At 56.5% G+C, this 21,674-nt stretch overlaps 1 pseudogene; it reads right to left on the bottom strand.

Moving 5' to 3' along the window:
- Window positions 1-3,713: 3,713 nt before the first annotated feature.
- On the bottom strand, window positions 3,714-5,607 carry LOC142058125 (cytochrome P450 1B1 pseudogene; annotated as a pseudogene).
- Window positions 5,608-21,674: the final 16,067 nt, after the last annotated feature.

Below are 21,674 nucleotides of genomic sequence, written 5' to 3'. Positions count from 1 at the left end.
GTCTCTGGACAGTCCCATCACTACAAATGTACCCCGTGACAAAAATCAGCTGCTTATTTACCAGCCTGATGTCAGCCTGACTGTGCTGTAGAAGGTAAAGGCCTCTTTGGATCAGGTTTTAATAATTAAGTTGTTTATGAAAAGCAGAAGAGGAGCTGGGGTCTGTGTAGGCTCCCTGAGCTGGGTTGCTTACATACCTGCAGCGGGTTGTTTTGAAGGCAAGATTAATGATGGACTGATGGCTTTTCTTCCTAGTAAAAGGCTCGGTTCCACAGCCAGTCTTGAGTGTCTTTTGCTCGCTGATAGAGAGCATATTTCAGCGTTCTGGTGGCTCAGAGGCCGCGGAGGGAGCGGCACAGCACCTTCCTGCGTGCAAAGGTGGCTGTCACTGCGGGTGGGGAGCGGGAAGGAGCTTGGACGCGGGACCGTAAATACACAACGCATTTCCCAGCATCCCGCTTCCCTATTGAAAAACAAAATAATTATCATATTTCCTGGCAGCGTCTCTCCTTAAACATGAGAAATGAGGTGGTCAAAGCATTGCAAAATCATCCAAGTAAGTGCTGGGAGCAGATTCCTTCCCCCCGCCGTGGAAAGAGGAGCTGCGGTCGGACGCTTCGCACGCTGCTGCCGCGACCTCCCGCACGGCCGCGTTTCGGCACCGCCACAGACGCCTCCACCTACGTCTGCGTGATCGGGGCTTGAAGAGCCCCAACTTTAAATACCTTATGGGTAGGGTAGGGTCAGAACCGGAGCTACAGAGGCAAGCCGGCCGGGGAAGCCGGGCGCGACGCTCTCGCGGGCGTTGGAGCGGTGCTGCACGCCGGGCAGGCGGCACCTCGGGCTCTGCCGGAGCGCGGGGGCAAGTCACGGCGATCTTCGTTCAGCCCAGCACCTTCTCCTCCTCCTTGGCCTGCCTTGTGTGAAAGAGTACAGGGATGTCTGGTTTTAAGGACAGAGGGTGGCCCGCACACGGCCTTTCTGTGTTGGGCTCCGTGTCAGCTGCAGGCACGCAGGGAACGATGCAAGGACAGGGAAAACCTACGCGATATTTATCAGCATCCAGCAGCACTCCTGATGAGCAACAGCGATGTCGCCTATTTTTTTTTTTTTTTGGTGGGTGGGGGCCAAGAAAGGGGAGCAAAACACGACCACCGTGTAGGTGGGTTTACGCAGAGCCCTGGGGCTGTGAGCCTCCTCTTGAGGCTTCAACTCAAATGGCTGCTGCCACCTTTGCTTTGGGCTGGGTCCCCTGGGGTTATGGTGGGCTCGTTGCTTCTGTTGGCCGTGGGCGTCACGGTCGTGCCGGCAGCACTGCAGCACGAGGTGGACTTTCAAGTCGCCTCGTGCTCTGAGATGGCTTAGAGAGGAGGGCCGAGAACCCAGGACCCTTCCCATACTCACTCCTCTGCTTCAGTGTACCCATAAAATAAGGTTGAATAAATAAGCAGCCTCTGCTCCCGGGCGGGAAAGCTGGCCACCCGTCAAGGGGCGCAGGAGTCCGCGGTGTCGGCATCTCCAGCAGGTCGAGGGTCTCCAGCTGGACCGTAAAAGCTGGGGGTGACCGTTGGTGGCAGAACTCCGAGTGGGCAGTAAACGATGCTGAGGTAGCCACTGATTTCTGTCTTATGACATCTCAAGGGTTGTTTTCACCGATGTGTGTCTAAAGAGGAGGAGAAAACTTGCTTTCAAACCTTGGCACCGTGGAGCTGCTGCTGACCCCTGTCTCATTCATGCTCAGCGATTCTAATAGCCCACAGAGGCAGCCGTGGGCAGGGCGTACGTGGGGACACGGCGGTGGCACCAGGAACCCACCAGCCCTGATGCTCAGCAGGATTTAATTCCCGTGCTATACTTTGAAGGTGTTTCGGATCTGGCTCGTGCTGTTCATGTGGTGGGTGAGGATTTACGTGGTGCGTTTGTGCCCTTAGTAATGCGCGGCGAGCTGGCGCGTGGGTATTGAAACAGGCTGTAGCGCAGCGTCACGGGGGAAGTGTTTCAGTGGGTCCAGTGAAAATGAAGTCACAGAATCCCAGGTTGGAAGGGACCTCAGGGATCATCTAGTCCAACCTTTCTAGGAAAAGCAGAGTCTAAACAAGATGGCCCAGAGGCCTGGGAAGCTGCCATACGAGGATGGGCTGGGAGAACTGGGTTTGTTCAGCCTTGAGAAAAGGAGGCTCAGAGGGGGTCTCATCCCCATGTACCAGTACTTAAGGGGCAGCTACAAAGAAGACGGAGACTCCCTTTTTACACGGAGTCCCATGGAGAGGGCAAGGGGGATGGACACAAGTTGCTCTTGGGGAGATTCCCATTGGACACGAGAGGGAAGTGTTTCACAGTGAGGACAGTCACCATTGGAATAATCTCCCCAGGGAAGGGATTGGCTCGGCCACGTTGGACACCTTCAAGAGTCATCTGGAGTCAAGAGGTGAAAGGCAGCTGTGACCAGAACAACTGGCTCTTGGGTGTTACTGGGAAGCCCAACGTGATTTTTAGGACCAACATTTTCCTGATGAGAGTGAACGCCAGCACAGGCGGGTGGAAAACTTTCTGCCACCTTCCCCCTCCACTGCCAAAAAATACCTAGATCCAGCCTTATGGATTGGTAAAGCCTCCAAAGGAGATAAATTGGCTGTTGGTAAATTATTGTCTTTTGGGAGTATTTGTACCCTCCTCAAGCTCCTCAGGGTGGCTGGTGGCACTGAGATAAGCACGGTTTCAGCTTGTGAGGCTGTTCTGTCCTCCCTCTTGGGGACCATGTATAGGTGAAGATGCGCTGATATAAAGCCCAACTCTATTAGCCTCAGTCCGACCTTAAATAAAAAAAGAATAAAATTGCTCAGGTGTGTCTGCTTTAGCCACTCAGGGATGCGGTAGGGCCACGTGCGGCGTTGGGGGCGTGCAAGGCAGGAACGGCCCCCGCAGGGCTCCGTCTACTTCATGCATGAAGGATGTGTGCCTGGGAAAAGAGGATTTCTTTACAGCTGCAGGTCATGCTGCCAGATGTCGTTCAGGAGCTGAATTTTGGGGGAAAAGATTGATTTTGGAGATGGGCCGTGTCCCATTTCAGCAAAGAGGCTCGATGCACACTGTCAGAGCTGACTTTTGGGTGCCCAAAGCCCATTCCTGCTTCAAGCAGAGGCTGGTAGGGGAGCAATACCTTACCCTGGGTTGCTCTATCCCCAGGGCATTGTCCCTCCACCCCACAGCCCCTGGGCGGGGGAGGGAGGCTGAGAAAGCCCCCCCCCCCCCCCCCCCCCCCAAACCTTCCTGAACCACCTTCCACACCCAAACTGGAGCAGGAAGACTTGCACATGGCTTCAAAGTGGTGGGGCCATCCTCCCACGCCCTGGCAACTGGTGCTTAAACGCTGCTTAAGCTCCATCAGCAAGACCCCCCCCACCCCAGCCTCCCTTAGCTCCCATGTGCCTTTTCTTGACACTGGGAAGTGCATCCCTGCCCCTTCCCCCCCAAACTATCCTTGTCCAGCCTTGTGCTATGATAGATGAAGCAAACTACTCCTTGCTACACGCTGGGGCACAGGGAGGGTCTGGTCCTTGCAGGGAGGCCCCTGGGGGGAGGTGGGTTTTGACCTGTTTTGGGGTGGGAGAGCTCGGGGGGGTGCAGGATGGGGGCTTGGGCATGAATGATGCTTCTGGCGACCACCACACACACACACACCCCCCCCCCCAGAGAAATCAAGCAGAGCCAGGTCCTGTGTCAAAGGGGTTTATTGCTGAGGGGACTTGCTGCCCTTCGCCCACAGGCAGGGATGCGCCACGGCAGGGTCCACCTGTGGATCCATCCCCGCACCCTGGCGCTGCCAACTGCAAACCAAGGGGTTGCGGTGCAGATGGGACCCCCCGCCCGCTCAGGGCTGGATGAGTGCGGGGTGCCTCAGGCGCACGGTGACGGTGAATGGCCGCGGCTTCAGGGCCAGCCCGTGGATGCAGTCCATGGTGAGGTGCTCCGCCGGGTTGGCGTGGAAGGAGCACTGGTGGAGGAGGATGGCGGTGAAGAGGAAGAGCTGGAGCTTGGAGAGCTGCTCACCGATGCAGCGCCGCTGGCCGGCCGAGAAGATCATGACGTTGCCGGCCTGGTTGCGGTCCAGGCACTGCTGCGCGTCCAGGAAGCGTGCGGGGTCAAAGCGTTGCGGGTCAGGCCACTTGCCGCAGTCGTGGTTGACCGACCACTGGTTGATGAAGACCACAGTGCCCTTGGGGATGTGGAAGCCCTCGAGTTCCACGTCGTCCGTGGTAGCATGCGGGATGGTGATGGGCACAAAGCTGCTGTAGCGCAGCGTCTCGTAGATGAAGGCTTCCAGGAGGGGCAGGTGCGGCCGGTCCTCGGCTGTGGGCAACCGGGAGCGTCCCACCACCCGGTCCAGCTCAGCCTGGAGGTCCCGCTGGAGCCGCGGGTGCTTCAACAGCAGCAGGAGGACCCACGAGAGAGCCGTGGATGTGGTGTCCTGCCCAGCTCCAAAGATGTCAGTCATGGCGCCATCCACGTCCTTGGGTCCCAGCCCCTCGGGGGGCCCTTCGCCACGCTCCACGGCAGCGATCATGACGTCGCTGACATCGCGGAGGGCGTGTGGATCGAAGGTCTGGCGGTGTTGCGCCACCTTGGTGCGCACGAAGCTGTGCAGCTCCTGGTTGAGGGCTTGAAAGTCACGGAAGACGCGGCGCACGGGGTTGGGGAAGCGCAGGAGCCAGGGCAGCACATCCACCATGCTGCCCGCCCCCACCGTCTGCCCGAAGCGGTCGTTACGGTCCAGCAGCGCCGTGAACTCGCTCTCGGCGTGGCTGTAGCGGCGGCCGAAGCAGAGGGCACAGAGGACGTTGGCGTTGGCCACCACCAAGAGCGGGGAGGGCTCGAAGTAGGTGCCGCCCTGGCTGCGCCGCAGGAAGAGCCGGACGAGGTCCCCCGCCTCGGCCACCACGTGCCGCTCCACCTCGGCCGCCGTCGAGCGGGCCCGCAGGGCGGCGTGGGCCAGGCGCCGGCGCGCCCTCCACTGCGGCGAGCAGGACCCGAAAGCCACGCTGTACCCCCCAGACACCAGCTCGAAGGACGGGAAATCGGGGCGGCCGGCGAAACGGGCGCCCAAGCCCACCAAGGCCCGCCGGATGACCGCCTCGCCGTTGAGGACCACCACCCGCCGGCGGCCCAGCCGCAGCTGGAAGACGGCGCCGTAGCGGCGCGCCATCCGCCCGAACGCCAAGTGGGGCAGGCGGCCCAGCTGCAGCACGTTGCCCACCAAGGGCCAAGCGAAGGGGCCCGGGGGGCTGCGCTGGCCGGGGGGCCGGCGCCGGGGGCCGCTGCGGCGGCGGGCCCCGGCCAGCAGCAGGAGGGCGCAGAGGAGCAGCAGCAGCAGCGCCGGCCCCGCGGCCGCCCCGTCGGGGCTCCCCGCCGCGCTCATGGCCGCGGCCGCTCTGCGGGGGCCGCCGCTCGCAGCCGCTTTAGTAGCCGCCTCCGAGGGGGGACGAGCCTCTCCCCTCCCCCGGAGCGGCCCCGGCCGCCCCCAGCTCCGGAGGGGGCCGGGCAGAGCCCGCCCGGTGCTGGGGAGGGGTGGGGGGGGGCGGCCGGGCAGAGCCGCGGGGGCTGCGGGGCGAGGGGGCGGGCGAGAAAAAGGTGGGGGGTGGGGGAGAACGACGGGAGGGTGCTGGGCTTTGTGCCCGGCTGCGAGCTCCGCGGTGGAAATGTGGAGAGGTAATCGGCAGCCAAAATTTATCGGGGGGGTGGAATTTGTATAATGACCTATTCCCACGCAAAAAAAAAATAGGCGTGCCACCCCCCCAAAACCCGCCCGGGGCAGCAGCGCGGGGGATGCTCAGTGTCCCCCTTCCCCACCAAGCTCACCCCCCCCTTTTTCACGCCCCCATGCTGGGCGGCAGGGGCGCTGGCGGGCTTTGGGAGCCTGGCCCCGCTGCAGCTTTTCAGTGGAATTCGGGCTCCCGGTGGCTTTTTGCGAATCTGGCGCTGGACATCGGCTGATCCTGACCGGCCCTTGGTCCCGAAAACCGCCTCGTCCCGAGCATCACTGGGCCCGGTGTCGGAGGTGAGGCTGGGGGTGCTGCCGGGGCGGGACGCGGGGCTGCGGGGCCGCGGTTCGGGTTAGCGGGCAGGCCGGCATCCCTCGGCCCCCTTTCCTCCTGGCACCCACCTGCGAAGCAGTCGCGGCCACCTGCGGTCCCGAACAGCGCGATGGAAGCGCCGGAGAAGTGATAAAGAGGGTTATTTTCTCATGCATCCCCCTTCGCGTGCGCTGCTGTCCCCCGGGACGCTGGAGGAGAATACAAGTGCCGCAGGGGTTTCTGTGCTTGCTGTCACCCTGGGGACGCGTCGCTGTCCTGCCAAGCATCTGCCTCCTGCCTCCCTCCTCCAGAAGCTTCGGCCGGGCCGTCTGCAGGTGGGGGAGCATCCGCTCGGGGCAGGGAGTGGAGCTGGGTGCTGGCCGTGCCCCTGAAAGAAAAACTGACTTCTAAGCAAAGGGATGCTCGTATTGGTGGGAATAAAGAAAAAAAAAAAAGACAGCAGCATGTCCATGGTCTGGTGGAGCGGCCATAGCGTTTATGGGTCTGTCTGGCGGTGGCTCAGCCCTGCTGCTCCCCGGCTCGGTGAGCGTAAGCGGGGCCGCGGAGTAGCTTTCTGAGGTTTGATCCCCCCCCCCCGGGACTCCCGGCGGGGGCCGTCGCCGTCCCCACGCAGCAAGTCCTGCGGCAGGCGACCGCCACAGACCGCGCCTGGTTTAGCTGGAGCGTGGCCACGGAGGTGTAACTCGTTACTATGTGCTCGTCTTCCCGGAGGACCTGCGAAGCAGAAAACTTCAGCCCTGCGGCGGTCAGAGATGGATGGAGACAGAAAAAACCATGCTTGCCTCTGCTGAGCCAAGCCAGCGGGTGACACCTGGAGCCTTAAGGTATTTATTGTGGCGTTAGGATTATGCAGCAGTGCGTTTGCCATCCCAAGGGGGGGGTGTTGCAGTTTCCTGTGAAAACTGGGTTTTCTGGAGGCTGCTTGAGGGCTCGGTGGTGGGGAACAGGCACGTTCCCGGCGGATCCGAAGGCAGCGGCAACGCAACAGCAAATCTCAGGCATGTGCACGCGAAAGTGCGTCGGCATCGGGGTGAGGTGTCTGGCAGAGCACCCCAGCGCTGGGCACGGAGCGAGGAGAGCAGCGCGTTCCCCCCACTTCCCCCGGCAGCTTTTCTGCAGCGTCGAGATTTACGGCTCAGCCGCGGAGCTCACGGGCGGTTTTACACGCTGTAACGTTACAGCCGGTGCCACGTCTGTTGCCAAGCCTCATGTTTCAGGAATTAAACTTCACCTCACAAAAGGTTTCTGCTGGGCTGAGGGAGCCCAGCACCGACTGCCGGGGGAAAAAACCTTCCCAGGGCAAAATATCATTTATATCCTCACAGTTATAGGCGTGCAAAACAACGCTTGATTAGATTATGCTGCAATTTTGGGGCTCCTGTAACATGGAACTTTGTTTTCCAGTGTACAGTGTTGTACGAGGTTGGCCTGAAAGTCCTGTTGGCGTTGTGTTTAACTTTAAACATTGAAGTTAGTGACTTCTGCGATCTGCCTGGTGCACACGTGTGGTGGCTCTGGGGATGCTCTGGGGAAGGCACGGGGTCCTGGCTCTGCAAAGGCTTCGCTTTAGAGGTATATTGGTCACGGCAAAGTAGCAAATCCTGTTTGCTTGGATGAAGGGAAATTAAGTCTGCAGGAAGAAGTGAAATGGGAAATTTTCTCAGCCATTTCCCACGCTGGTCACCCCAAAACCCAGCGTCTTGGGGTCGTTCATTGCTCCCACCCGGCTCCTCGGCATCGTCTCCAGCCAAGGGGGTCCTAAAGCAGCTCGTGCGGGTGAGCAGTGGTGCCGAGCTTGGAGGGGCCGAGGCACCCCGAAGGCTCCCCTCGCTGCTGTTTCTGTTTTCAAACCAGAAATGGGCCAGAGACAGAAAATAATAACAACAATAAATAGTTATATAAAGCAATACCATAACCGTATTCAGACTAACTCCGCTACCTCAATGGTCATTTCAGCCCACACCATCCCTCCCCAAACAGCCCATTTCCAGGGTAATTCAGCAGTTTGGCTTTCAAGTTTTGCTTTTTTGGGGGGCTTTGTTTTCCTAAAAGCTCCCCAGAGGGAAAAAGCCCCGGGTCCCATGGCCCAAGCGCGGGTGCTCGGGCAGGGCCGTGCGAGCGGCGGAGGGGCTCTGGCACGTGCTGGGGTCTGGGGGAGCGGCACGGCTGGGCGCCCCCGGGGGCGATGGGGAGGGGGGTGGTGGGATGCCGGCAGCGGCGGCATCGGGGCTTTCATGTCTCGGGGGGGGGGGGGGGGGCAAGCCGATGCGAGGGGCTGCAGCTGAAACAGGGTCTGCCCTTTGAGTGCCCTCCTCGCCTCGGGGGTCTCAGCCTTCCCCCCAGGCCTGGGGGGACGTACCGTCACGTCGGCAAGAAAACTGAGAGGAACAATAATCCCACGCCACGGGAACCGGGGCATTGCTCCTTAACGCAACCGCCGAGGTTTGGGCTCCTTAGTCCCCATTTTTGGGTTATTCCGCTTCTTTTGGTGCGCAGAGGGAGGCGGTGGGCATTTCCAGCCCCGGGAGGCTCAGGGGCAGCAGCGGGAAGGGGGTCCCCAGCAGGACTCCCGGGCTGGATTTAAACAGTTTAAAGTGTCAGATAAATCCATCGAGGCTGAAAACCTTGGGGGTTGGTAAGTGTCTCGTCTTTATGACACCGGAAACATATAATGAAGCTGCTGAGCATTAATTAAGCTATTAATAATTAAGGTATTTGAAAAGGGAACTAAATGGCTCTCCCGCAGAGGTGGTTCCTGCTCCCTGGCGGGGTTCAGGGGACGGGGGGCAGCTCCTGGCGCCGGCAGGGTGACGGGGCACACGCCGGGCTGCTCAGCGTCAAATTAACGTGCTGCCATGGGGGGGAAAGGGATGTGGGGGCCCTGGCAGGGCTCGGCCAGCTCAGCGGCTCCCTTCTCATTTGAAAAACTTTTATTTTGTTACATATTTAAGTACTTTTATATACGTGTTCTAACGTTATATATGTATTTGAATGTATTTTTATGTCTAGAATAGATAAATCATTGTTCAGATGAGCAACAGTTAGTCTGAAGATGGTTATAGTAGGACTCTGTACAACTGTATATATATTTTTTGTCCGTCTCCGGCCCAGCTCCGCAGGTTGGTTTGAAGACGGCAGCTCCATTTCCCTGCTCGGCAGCGAGGGGAGCCTTTGGGGCTGCCCCGGCCTCTCTAAACACAGCGTCTCTGCTCACCTGCACAATTATTTATGTATAAATATAGAAACACAGAACTACAGAAATATAAATATAAACAATATAAGCACAAATATAAATATAAAATACATAATTAGAAATATACGAGCATATAAATATACAAAAGTACATAAACCTATAACTATAACTTAAAACAACGGGCGCGAGCTGGGGGAGTCGGCAGCGGGGGAAGCGGCTGCTCCGGGGAGGGGACACCCGCCCGCCCAGCCCTTTGCTGGGACTGGTTCTCTTTTCGGCGCCGTCCAGGAGAGCCGGAGTCGCTGTTGCGGCATCAAAAGCCTCAGCTTTGGGTCTGGCGGCATCAAGAGCGACGCGGTGGGAGGGAGGGGAGGGGAGGGCAAGGCGGCGGCAACCCCCCGCTATTAGTCCCTAAAAACGCCTTCCTCTGAAACGGAATAATAAAACTCTCAGATGCGGGGTTTTTTCCCCCCCCTTCAGCAGATCCCGACCGTGGGCGGGCGTAGGAGACCTGCGGGGAGAATGAGAGGGAGCTCTTGGCTCCAGCAAAGCTGGAAACGGGGACTGAGAAAAAGGTGGACACGGAATCAGAATGTTTTTCCCTTGGAATGGCCCGTGGAGGGACAAGGGAGGGAATAAGGATAATAATTTCATTAATCTGAGACTAGAGATGATGATCATCATGACCTCCAATAATCTTTATTTTAAAAACGCTTTTTTAAAATTTTGTATTGTATTTTATTTACTTACATTTTTTCAATTTGTTTTTGTTTGTTTGGATTTTTAGGTTAAAATTTGACAATCTGGATGCAAGAGATGATGGCTTTTTTCCAAAGGCATCCAAGTGACAAACTCAGCCCAAGTAACCAAGCATCCCATATCATTCTAAATGCATTTGAAATTCTTATCCCAGCGCAGTCAGGGAATCCTCTTTAAGAAAACCAGAAATGTAAGCAAAAGCCTTAAATCCTCGGACTTTTTTTGGGCAGGACTCATCACTGGTAGCGCCGACAGCTCCGGGGCATCGTGTGGCCCTGGGCTTCGAGCGAGGGCTTAAGGACACAAAAGCTTTGCTCCTGATGCTTGAAAGTCTTATTTGCAAGGAAAAAAGACCCCAGGATTAGGCACATGCTGACGGGCTGGAGCCCGGGGGGGGGGGGTGTTAAATGTGATGGCTGTGAGCCCCGCACCCTGGGGTGGGTGGGGGGTGGGGGGAGGAGGCCGTGCTGTTGCTGCCCTGGCCAAAAAAAAAAAAGATATTGGGCTGGAGGGCGCTGGCCGTGTGAAACACAGCTCTCCCCCTCCTAGCCCACCCCTGGATGTGCTTCGTCAGCCCCCTCGGCTCTGCAGCGCGGTCCGGGACGGGTCCGAGGTGTCTCCGGGGATGGAGAGGGCAGGGTCAGCCCCGTCCCTGTCCGGGGGTACCAGGGCGGCCCCTTGGCTGAAGGGCTGGTGCTTGGATCTGCTCCGGGTCGTGAAAATACCTGCTATCGCTGGCAAGTGCAGCTGAGGTCTGGGCTGGGACGTGGCCGCTCACGTGCGAGCCCGAAGGCGCTGGGGTGGCGCTCCGGTTTCTTAGGGCATCCTGGGGGGTTCTTCTCCAACGTAAGGGTGTTTCTCCTCTAAATTTCCTTGGAAAAGTTCCTGGGAAAGGCTTCGCTGAGAAGCCACGCTGGTTCTGGCGCCCAGGCATCGCCCAGCTCCCAGATAGTTCCCCTCTGAGGGTGTCCAGAAGAAACGGGGACCAAAGCTCTCCCGTGGCGGCAGCCGAGCGCAGCCCTCGTGTCCCCTCCTGGAGCTCAGGGTTGGCGGACAAACCTATTTTATTATTTTTATTTATTTAATTTATATTTAATAAATAATGAATATATAGTAAACAATAAATAAATTTATTTGACATTATTTATTTTATTATTAATCCCACTGTTACATCCACTGCCTATAGATGCCACCTAGCTGCCGCACCTGGACCAGACCCCCCCGAAGCGCCTGATGAGCTGAATCCCAGTGCTGACCTCAGCGCCAGACATACCCATACCGTTTTTCACGTTAATTTTATACTTCAATCGTGGACTTTTAGGTGTCACCCCCAAGATAAGGTGATGCTGAAGGGCAGCTGGAGCTGTTGCTTTTGCAGCAGCAAAACCCAGTCCCTCTTTCTCCTTCCCGGCCGTCCTTCCTGCAATGGGTGGGCATTTTCATAAACATCGTTTCCATACACATATTTTTTTCATAAACACAGAAAACCGGCGCTGCCCCATGTATGAAAAGCTGGGGTCGAAGCTGGCTGAGGTCAGACTGTGCAGATTCCTGCTGCCAGCAGTGAGCTTTGGATCAAGGACAAGATAAATAGAAAAACGAATTTAGGAGTGAGTTAGGAAATTAATCCAGGAAGGAAAAAAAAATACCCCAAAGCCCAAACACCAAACCGAACCGAGGCTCTTGGGCTGATGGCCGCCTACGAACCCTGACCAGAAATGTGAACCACGAATGAAATGCCTAAAAAAAATACAGCATCAGATGGGAGGAGAGGGTTTCTTCTTTAAATTAAAAACACATTTGGAAAAATAAAGCTGTTGTAACATCTCATTTCCTCTCCTCGATGGGCTTACATGTTATCTGGTCTGATTTTAAATGGCTCCAGAGGGGATTTTTCATCCTGCGTGGTTATAAAGAGCCGGCCGGTGGCTGAGCACCACATAAAGTAACAGGAGAAACGCACCTGCCGGGGCAGGAGGAGCCTCTGCTCGGTGCCAGCGCGGGATCCGGGACTGCAGAGCATCCCTGGCCGGCTTCTGGGGGGTCCCGGGGCGCAGCCCCTGGCCGGCGCTGGCCACATCCAGCTGCTTCCTCACGTTCCTTTTCACTGGGATTATTTTTTTCAGGGTGGAGGGAACGAAACCAGAAGCATTGGCTTTAACCTCTTTTTTGAGGGTCTCCTCTCCCCCCTCCTCACCGAACTCTTGCTGGCCTGACTTTTGCCTTCCCCGGGCAATACGGCCGCACGAGCTTCCCCTTTCTGCCGCCCCGCCGCCAGACGCTGCAGCAGCTGGGGAATACATGCCTCTCCTCCACGGCCGGGCTGTCTTTAATGGTTTTCAAATTTATTTCAGCATAAATGGCGCATTGCTTCATAGCAGGCATCTTGCTAAGGGGGTTTCTCAGCCTGGCTGTAAGAGTGCAGAGAGGCTTTGTTTTTCCCCCGTCTTTTCGCCCCCAGAAATGCAAGCCTTAGGTTCGGGTCATCATTCTCCTTCCCCAGTGTAAACCTCTGCAATGACTTGGAGTTAGATTTACTAAACCAAGGCGGGTTGAAAAGTTGTTCTCCTCATTGTAATGACAGCAATCACTTAAGAATTAATTAAACCTACAGCCAAGGGAGCTGGGAAAGCACCGGTGAAGCTGGGAGCAAAGCCTCGAGCAAAGGGATGCTCAAACCCACCCCGGAGGTGCTGGGAAATTATTTTCTTTGAGTAATGATGTCTGTTAATATTTGGGTTTGAGTGGTGTGCCCCTTGTGTGCTTTTGAGGGTGACTTGGGGGGGCAGAGAGCCCCGATTTGGGCTCTCCTGGGGAGCTGGCAGAGCTGCAGCCCTCACCGTCGCTTCCCTCTGGGTAATTCGGCTGAAAATCAGGTGAGATTTGCCCAAAGGGGACGCAGGTTGGCAGCTCTGTGGACGTAAAGAGGGCTGTAAAGAGGAGACCACGGTCAGCGGCACCCTGACGGTTACCAGGGGGTCGAGGGGAGCTCACGGCCACGTCCCCTGCGCTCGCACCCGCCGCGACGCCCACGGGGCTTTTCATTTAATGCCCCCAGGGAAGGGAGAGCGCTACACACTGCTAAGGAAGGGGGATTGCTATAAAACACGCCACCGAAACGTGTCGGCCCATCCTTCCAGGGCTGGCTGAGCCAGTAAGAGCTCGTTACTGCCGACACTTCATTAGCTGAAGCATCAGGGCGCTGTAGGAAGGATCTGATGCTCCAGCCCGGCTGGTTTTCCCTGTGGTATGGGTTTTCTTTGGGGGTTGCGGGGCCAGGCCCTTAAAATCTCGGACCTCTTGGTACTAAATCCCCTCCTCAGTTGCATCGTGATCACCATGAAGCCAAAGGCTGGGAGCTTTTCTTGCCCGACTCCTGCCTCATGGAGGACACGGGGCACTGCGGGGCGGCTGAGCGCTGTCGCGTGGAGCCCCGTGTTGATTTTTGGTTTGATTTCCCCTCCCCCGCATCCAGCCCTGACACCCAGCCGGGATCCCAACTGACCTGTGTAACTGGGTGGATAATAATCCCCAAGTCCTCCAGCCCCATCTCGTACGGCTTTTCTGCTCCAGCAGCAGCACAAAACACAGCCGACATTTGAGCCCAGCGCTCCCAGGGCTCAGGTACGGTCTGAAGCATCTTCTGGAGCTCGGGCAAGGCACAGAGGGCATTCGCAGGGGAGGGGACGGTTACAGCGAGGACCTGCTCCTGTTGTACCCTGATGGTTGGACCAGGCTGAGCTTTAGGCCTGCTTTAAAATTGGGCTTTTGCAACCTGCGAAGCCATTGCTTAATAATCCTGCTTCAGGATGAGGGCCGGAGAGCTGGCCTAAACGCACGTCTCATCCAGCCTGCGCGCGCGACGGAGGCGCCGGGGAGAGGGACGCTGATGCCGAGGCGCCGCATCCCGCCGGGAGGCTGCCGCTGGCTGAGGCTTAGCGGAAGGAGCGCCTGGATGTTAAGAAGCCACCATGGTATTTCCAGGCAGCTTGGGTTCGTGCAAACCTGGAGCAGCAAGGACCGAAAGCCGTCCGGTCCCCTCTCGCTGGACTTGAGCCACTCTGGCCCGACACATCCATTAAAAAAAGCAGTGTGGGACGTTTTGTCCCCTCCAAAGGCAAGGGGAGGCTCTTTTGCTGTTCCTGGGGCAGTCAAAATGCTGTCCAACGTGGATAGAGGCAATGCAGACCTTGTGGAGACGGCAGAAGAGCATCGCATAGGAACCGAGGGAACCCAGGGCAGCATCCACACCTTATTTTAAGTCCCAACCTTCCCTAGCGAGCCTCCCCTGCGACATCTTCGCTCGGGCCCTATCGCCCTGCAAGCGGTTTCGCTGTTAAGGGTATTTTTGCTTCAGTTCTTCCTTCTCCTGTGTCGTGGTTCAGCCCCAGTCGGCAACTGAACACCCTGCAGCTGCTCACTTGCTCCCCGCCCCGTGGGACGGGGGAGAGAGTCAGAAGAGTAAAAGCAAAATGAAATAAAAATTGTGGGTTGAGATAGGAACAGTTTAATAATTAAAATAATAATTATAATAACAATAATGATAATATAATGAAAAGGAAAAGGGAAAAAGGGGAGAAAACCAGAACCACAGGCGATGCAACCGCTCACCACCTGCCGACCGACGCTGCCCGTCCCCGAGCCGCAATTGCTGCCCCCTCCCCCGGCCAGCCCCTCCCAGTAACACACTGGGCATGACGTTACATGATATGGAATATCCCTCTGGCCAGTTTGGATCCGCTCTCTCGGCTGTGCCCCCTCCCCTCCCGGCTGCTCGTGCCCCCGGCAGAGCCTGGGAAGCTGGACATGTCCTTGACTAGCACAAGCCCTGCCCAGCAGCAGCCAAACCACTGGTGTGTTATCGGCGTTGTTTTCATACTAAGTCCAAAGCACCAGCAGTGAAGAAGATTAACGCTACCCCAGTGGGTGTGGGCTAAGCAAAGGGAAGGGGTTTTTCATGCAGCAGACATTTACACCATGGAGCTCATTGCGCTAGTCACATCTATGTGAACTCAGTCTAAAGAGCTGCAAGTGAGTGTGTAGCCCAGCTAGATGCTGCGACGCTGCCATGGGCTTTATATTTGTGGGGTTAGCTCATTACACACTGTTTCACAAAAAATTGGGGCAGAGAATTTTCAAAGAGCAACTCGCCGGCAGCGCAGCTGGGGTGGGGGAGCTCAGCTGGGATCTGCCTCGCTCAAGAACCGGAGCAAAGGGAGACGTGTTTCTGAGCCCGGGAATTGTTACTGTGGGGTTCTGCTCTCACGTGGTCAGCCTCAAAAACAACCCAGGACGGGGTCGGGGCGGGGGGTTCACAACACTGAAGATGCTCATGGCCCAGCAGCTGCAGGTCAGGGGTCCAGGGTCCACCGTTACCCCCCATATCACTTGTTTTGAGGCTGTTTTCTCTGCCTTAGTAGCACGAATGCTGAATGCTGGCTGCTAAATCTGCACACCTGCCGGTGCTCGACACAGGGAGCCCCGAAACACCCTGCTTTATGCAGCTGGGACGTTGGCGCAATGCACGAGCGACGCGGTACTGGGGTGCTTAGGGCTCTGCAGGTGCTCCTGCCCAGCGGGGGAGGCAGAAACCTTTCAACTCTTTCACGTTGGCGGAGCTAACAGGAGCTCTATATATAAATGGCAACAGCTGGATTTATAGGCAGGAAGGTTAAGCCCCCATATATATACATCACTTGACTCTCACCCTCCTCTCTAGCAGGAATTCAAGGTTTCTGGGGTTGTGGTGAAACAAGGGCTTTGTCTGGGAGGAAAAACAGCTCTTAGGAAGAGCTGGAAGCTTAGTCCCGGCCCCAAGAGGGCTGTGATCATGGAGCAACTGTGCGAAGGCTGGAGCTAGCTCATCCCTTGGACACCGACTTTTACAAAACAGCTGGGTTCAGACTCTGGAAATGGTGTTGAAATAGTCCTGAAAGGGTCTGCACGGCTCCTGCAAGGCTGGGTGCAGCAGCCCTCTCCTCTGGCAGTGGTAGCCTTCCAAGGGAGTTTAATTTGCTTCGCTATCACTTAATAAACCAGTCCTAAAAGTCCTGCTCAAAGGCAACGCTGCCAGTGCACCCAGGGATGCCCCGCGCGGGCTGACAGCCTTTCTTTTCCTGTAACTAAAATCTCCTCGAGGGGTGTTTGCGTGCTGGCAGAGAGGGGGACTGTCCTGCCAGCGAGAAGGCGGCCGAAATGAGAAAGTCCCCTCTGGCGTGTGTAATGGGAACTAATCACCGCTCTCCATCAGCTGGCTGCCGTTTCTGGGCGAGCACGAGGCAGGGCAGCGCAGGCTGCTTGGCGAGGGACCAGCTCCCCCCGGCCGCCGTCCCTCCCCCGGGAGGCAGAAGAGATTAATCCACCGTCGCCGTGGATTAATGCTGACAGGAGGGCTGGCCCCCGACAAGACGGATGACAGGGTTACACGGCAATGCGTGAGAAGCCAGCCCCTCTCGAGCCAGCGTGGTTTTCCTTGCGTGACTGCTTTCCTCCTCTCTTCCAGTCAGCTCCCACCTTGGGAAAGGCGCGTTTAACCCGTTCCTGCCCACCGATGGACGGGGAGCGCACACGAGGCCGCAGGAGACGTGGGCAGGAAAGGAAACTTGGGATCAGGGTCAGAAGTAGACTAAAAATGCCCCAAACCTGCTCTGTTCTGGGGGCAGCTTCGTTGGCTCGGTTGCCGTGCTGGATGCTCAGCCTCCCTGGCCCTACAGAGTCCTTCAACACCTACAGCAGCCACAAGCCTTTGGCCCAGTCGCGGATAAATTCACACACATGCATTTCTGGCAATGGTTGCCTACGCAGGCATTTTTATTGCAGCAGTAAATGCAAACTGCCGTCCTCCCCGCTTTGCTTAGCGCATCCACATGGAAGTCCCTGCGCTCCCAGGCTTCACCCAAACCACCCATCGGCTGGCCTTGCTCCCAGGATCGGTCTCACACTGGCAGCTCTGCGCTGCCCTTTCCCTGGGGCACTAGCTGCCCACCAGCACCATCCTCAGCCCCCCGTCACCATCCTCAGCCCACCTCGCCCACCTTCCGCACGCTCTCGCGTGCCCCCAGGTGCTCTGCCCTATACTGTGGTTGCTGTGCTTTCCCCCCTGTTTTCACTCAAGCTTCTAAACCCGTTACTTGACCAGTCACGGGGCAAAGCGTACATAAAGCCGACATTTACTGTGCTTTCCATCCCAGGATTGGTTTAACTGAATATTAAGAAAATTAATATCACTTTTTTGTCCAAGGCATAACGCAGGATGTGACCCCACGGCCACAGGATGGATTTGATGCTCTTAAGCCAGAGAAGTGCTGGAGCTCATTAGTTCCGACCAGCCTGGCTGAAAGATCCACTTTCATTTGAGTTTTTCCTCTAGCAAAGCCTCTCCTTGGGTGGGGGGGTACAGAGAGTTGCACACAGTTCACCTTTCCTCTTTTTCCAGCAGATTTAGATGTTTTTAAACTATGCGATGGACCATCAGTGGTGAAAGGATCACATTTTATACAAAACATGGACAAAGAACCAAGTACTGTCACGTCCCCTCACACACAAACTTCTGCTCAAGAAAAATAAAAGTCCTCAGGATAAATTTAGGACGCAGGAGAACACAAGTCGCTTAAGAAAAATGAATTAGTTTGAGAGTTCAAGTCTTGCAGTTTATTTTCCGAAAGGGATAGACCCACTCGGACCCGTCCCCCTCGCACCTCCCCAGACCCCCTTCGGCACCCAGACGCCTCCCAGCGCACCAGCACAGGGACGTGCCGGCGGTCGCCGCGCAGGGAGGACAAAAACATTCCCTTTAGTGATGAAATCTTTGGCTTTGCTGTTAGTTTCCTGTAAGATGTCCTAAATATTCCAAATCTAACTTTAAGCCGCGGCATTCCCCCGTTTTACTTTTTTCCTTCATCCATTTGAACCCTTGAGGTTACAGTTATTAAAGCCTCCTTTGGGGCTTGTATTTAACGACTGGACAAAGAGCGAGTGCTCCGGAGTTTGTTTAGAGCCCCAGGTGGGAGCTGGGTTATGCGGTTTCTGCCTTTCCCCGAAGAGGCCACAGCCCACTTGAGCGAGACCGAGCCAAGGATGCGTAACTCCACGGCCCACTTTGTATTTTACAGTTTCTCCTGAAAATAAAGTCTGGAACGATGCGAAAGGGAAGCAGCAGATCGTACACGGTCGGCGGAGTCACAGCAGGAGCCAACAATTTGCCCTTGCTGTTCTTTTCGCCATCAGCAGCGCGGGTCCGTGCCAGGAAGGATGGAGTTTTAGGGCCACATTTCAACAGCATAAACACACGTTGATCTCAGGAGAAAACCGCCGTGGCCAAGACTAATGCAGGCGCTCGGCCCCGGTCGGCCGCGTAACGATCAGCTCGAGTGCAGGTTGGGGTAGTTTAATTAACGCAGGTTATGCAGCGAAAATAACTGGGTGTTACCCGAGGCTTCGGGCACTTCTACCTCGGGTTGTTTTCTGCTCCCTGGGCAGCGTAACACGGGTGCTACGGGGCTGCTGTGCGAGGCCGAGGCGGCAACCCCAGCTCTCGGTGGGGAAACCGAGGCACGGGGCAAATGGAACCGAGGAAACACAAACCATACGCAGGGATGCGCTTGTTTTCGGTCCGCCTTGGGACCTTTAACAGATTCCTCCCTGTAATTAAAAACACATGGCGGGGAAGCGCCGTCCTCACCCAGAGCTGACAAAAAGGGAGGCCGGGAGCCACCGCGCAGCGCCTCACGCTCGCACCCCCACGGCTGTGTCTGGGGGAAAAAACCTCTGCGTTTGCTTCTAAAGCTGGGTACGCCGGGAAACGCCGCTGGCCACACGCCACGTGCGGCGGCCGGGGCCCTGCCCGCGAAGTGGGATGCGCAGGGCTACGAGGTGGGGCTGGGAACGCTCTTCAACACGGCACCACGCTCGCGTCCCTCCCTCCAACCGGGAGCCTCGCCTGGCTCCCCGCTTGTAGGACCAGGGGGTTTTAAATTTGTGCAGGAAAAGGCGAAACGCAGCGCCAGCTCCTCGGGAAACTCAAACCAGACGCGGCGGCGACGGGCAGAGCCTGTGTGACCGGGAACGAGCCGGTGCCGAAGCAGCGGCGGCCGGTCCCGGCACCAACGCGGGCGGCAGCTCTCAAGGGAATCAAAGCGCTGCAGGCTCTGCCGTTCGAATCAGCGCTCGCCGCCGCGCTCCGAGAAGGGCAGGGGGAGCGCAGAGCAACGCGCGCCTTTCCGTGCGCGCTTCCGCTCCGCTAGAGTTTCCTCTTCACCTCTAGGCGCGGGTTGGAACGTAGCAAGGCTTGGCTGGACGAAGCCGAGCCAGGCGGTTGCGCAAGCACACGCACACGCTTCAGAATGTAAAAGCGAATATGATTTTTAATCCTATTCTGCTGCCTCGAGAGGAACTTTTGGGGAAACATTAAGAGAAGTATTTCAAGGAGGCAGCAGGAAAACTGTTTACTAAAGGGATATTAATTATGCCTCCTTGAGGTTAAAGCAGTGTTGACAAAGAGCTTATTTAATTAGCATTTCATAGCACTGTGTCATGAGCAACTTAAGCCCTCTGTGGCAATACTTGCCCGCGCAGCTGCTACAGGGACGTCGGAGGATGACTTGAGAAAGATCTTTTGAAAAAGATTCTTGTGTTTAAAAGAAACAAACCAAAGCCCCCAAAATCCCCCCCAGTTCAGAGCCTAAGCCCTGTAAGAGCTTAGAGAAGAGGAACAAATGTTTCCCAGTTTCTTCACCTTTGCTCCCCCAGTGGAAGTTACGAACCTTTCGGCTAGCCAAGGGAAGCACTGCGGGCTGCAATTTCAGTTGTTCGGAGCCCTAAGCAGACTTTGAAAAGGAGAAAAAGAAAAATAAAGAGGTTCTACAAGATTGCCTGTTAATGCTGTGTAATGCAACCGGCAGAGAAGGAGGGTACAGGGACGGCAAAACTCCCTCTCTGCAGGGGACGGTGAAGGGAAGCAACAGGGCAGAAAATAAACACGATATTTGAATTTCAGAGTAGCCAAAAGCAACAGAAACCAGCTCCATCATCCTCCAGAGTGCCGGTTACACCTAAGCGATACCATCACACGTACACGTTTACAAAGTGGGGCTTAAAAACCAGAACCCCCACCCCAGCGCAGCTGGTGCTGGGGACGCTGCCAAAGCCACGCACCACGTGCTTTCAAGCCTTCATATTAAATAACTCATCAGATTTGTAAAACTTAGGAGAAACGGTCAGAAGGGCGACTCAGGAAGCAGCACTCCGGCTCTCCAGGCGGGAGAACCGTGCCGGGCTCCGCGTTCGCGGGGTGCGAGCCCAGCAAGCGGTTGAGCCAAAGTTGCCCGGAGGGAGCGCTGCTTTGAACCTTTGGCTCCTCGTGGAGCATTTAAGCCTATTATAAGCTCATATTCAGGTCGTTTAAACCCCATTGCAATTAGAAATAAGATATTAATGCTCTATTTTCTATGAGGGGCAACTGAAAAACGTGTTACACAGTTACACTAAAGAAAACATCGCCAACAGGTGGCCGTGAGAGTTGGGGCCTCCTCAGGTACGAGCTGGGGGTCTCAGTTGCCTTTCCATCACTCTCCATCTGTTTCTCGACCTGTTCCCTTACCCCATACTCCAGGTCACCTTATCCTGTGCTCCCTTCACGGTCCCACAGCCTCCTCCTCATACGTGCTCGACCTGTTTCTCCTCTCTTCACTTGCTCCCACTCCTCAGCTGGTTTTCCCAGCCCGTCTGAGATTTCTCTTGACCGAGAATTCTGGAGGAAATCTCCCTCTGTCCCCGCGGTTTCCCCGCACACACCTGAGCCAGGTGACCCTGCTGGGAACCCCGCAGCCCCTGCGTTCCACCTGCACAGAGCCAGGACGGCCGGTACCGCCCGAGTCTCGAGCCCAGCCTTCCGCAGAGCGTGTCCAGCGGACAAAGGGAAGCTGCGAAGGTCTGACAAGCCGCAGGGCAGCCGAGAACAGACGCTGAGGTTCCCGACCCGGTCGCCTGTAAGTGCCTTCCTGCAGGGGCAGCACGAGCCATTTCATTTCAGAGACCACCTCCTGCCACGCTTTCGTGTCTGGACTCTCAAAACCAGGAAAGCTAGCACTTCTCAGCCATGTGGACGTTTTTTGAGAGGGCACACCACCTCCCTTGCTGCTAGCCTCGCTCCTGAGGACACCCAGCATGCTCCAGGCAGCAAGGGGGACCCTACAATTGCTCACGTCAGACAACGGCCGTCAGAGGCAGCAGGCCGTGTGGGGCAGGCACGAGCAACAGCCAAGCGCTGAACCTCTGTCGCTAAAGAGGCTGAGCATCCCCATTCCTTACTGACGAGTTCAACCCCAATTTCATCCCCTAGTTAACATTTTTAACGTGAGCTTTGGTTCCTGAAACTCAGCTGCAGGCAACGGTGGTGGCGAAGGCCTTTTGCACACAGCCTCCGAAGAGGAGCAGCAACGACGAAGGCGTTCGGCTGTGAGACAGGAGGCAACTCGCCGTCTCACGAGATGTAGCGGTCAGTACGGCACGAGCGTTTGCGTACCTGAGTAAACGCAGCTGGATCCCACTGCGTGTGCTCTTCATTAGTTGTCCCAGAAAAATCGTCCCAGAGAAAAAGAACGAGGAAAATAATTTTTGCTGCCAACCACCAC

This window comes from Phalacrocorax aristotelis, chromosome 5 (assembly GCF_949628215.1).
Source record: "Phalacrocorax aristotelis chromosome 5, bGulAri2.1, whole genome shotgun sequence".
In the NCBI taxonomy this organism is placed as follows: domain Eukaryota; kingdom Metazoa; phylum Chordata; class Aves; order Suliformes; family Phalacrocoracidae; genus Phalacrocorax; species Phalacrocorax aristotelis.
Note: the sequence above shows the minus strand (reverse complement) of the source record. Positions and strands in the feature narration are given on the sequence as shown.